The following is a 1,362-nucleotide window of genomic DNA, read 5'->3' as shown; positions in this document are numbered from 1 at the left end:
TTTATTTTATTTTATTTTATTTTATTTTATTTTATTTTATTTTATTTTATTATTTTATTTTATTTTATTTTATTATTTTATTTTATTTTTTTATTTTATTTTATTTCTTACTTATTTACTTAATTATTTTAGTATTCAACAATTCATTAGTTGTGTGTAACACCCAGTGCTCATCGTATCATGTGCCCTGCTTAATACCCATCACGCAGTTACCCCATCCCCCACCTCCCTCCTTTCTGTAACCTTCGGTTTGTTTCCCAGAGTCCAGAGTCTCTCATGATTTATCTTCCTCTCTGATTTCTTCTCAGATTTCCCTCCCTTCCCCTATGGTCCTCTGCTATTTCTTATATTCCACATATGAGTGAAACCATATGGTATTTGTCTTTCTCTGCTTAACTTATTTCACTAAACATAATGCCCTCCAGTTTCTTCCATGTTGATGCAAATGGTAAGTATCCATTCTTTGCAATGGCTGAGTAATATTCCATTGTATATAAAAACCATATCTTCTTTATCCATTCATCTGTTGAAGGACATCTTGGCTCCTTCCACAGTTTGGCTATTGTTTAAGGAATCAATTCCATTTACAATAGCACCAAAACCCATAAGATACTTAGGAATAAACCTAACCAAAGAGGTTAAGGATCTATACTTTAGAAACTACAGAACACTTATGAAAGAAATTGAGGAAGACACAAAGAGATGGAAAAACATTCCATGGTCATGGATTGGAAGAATAAACATCATTCTCTTAAAAATTGTTTTCTTTTGTGTTATATGCAACTAATGAATCATTGAACAGTACATAAAAACTAATGATGTACTGTATGGTGGCTAACTTAACATAATAAAAAAATGTTTTCTTTTAATTTGGTAAGATACCATTGTCAACTAAAGATTGAGCACTGATGTGTTCTATTTAGGAAAAGATTTTCCCTTGCAGTTTGAAAAAAAAAAATATATATATATATATGATGCATCTTAAGTAAAAATGTGCATTAATTTTAAGAATTCAAAGTCATCTTCTTAATATTTATTTTTTAAATCATTAAATATTAACTACCAGTTGATTTGTAAAGATATTTGTAACTCAGTCTTTTGAAATTCTATTCAGTTTTTTTCTAATTCATACTATACACGGTATCCAAACATTTAGAAATCATTCAAAATCATTCTTTTGTCTAGAAATGTAGTTAACAATTTTAGGATATGCATTCTAGAATAAATATGAGATTTAATGCATTGTTTAATAACTATAAGCCTACTAGGTTTGTATACCTACGTCTTATCCCATCTTTGACAATTTTTCAACCATTATAGTTTAAAATAATATATCTTTCACTTTTTCTCTCTCTTTCCCTT

This window comes from Ursus maritimus, unplaced genomic scaffold (genome assembly GCF_017311325.1).
Source record: "Ursus maritimus isolate PB19 unplaced genomic scaffold, ASM1731132v1 scaffold_5, whole genome shotgun sequence".
Taxonomy (NCBI): domain Eukaryota; kingdom Metazoa; phylum Chordata; class Mammalia; order Carnivora; family Ursidae; genus Ursus; species Ursus maritimus.
This window is presented reverse-complemented; position numbering follows the sequence as displayed.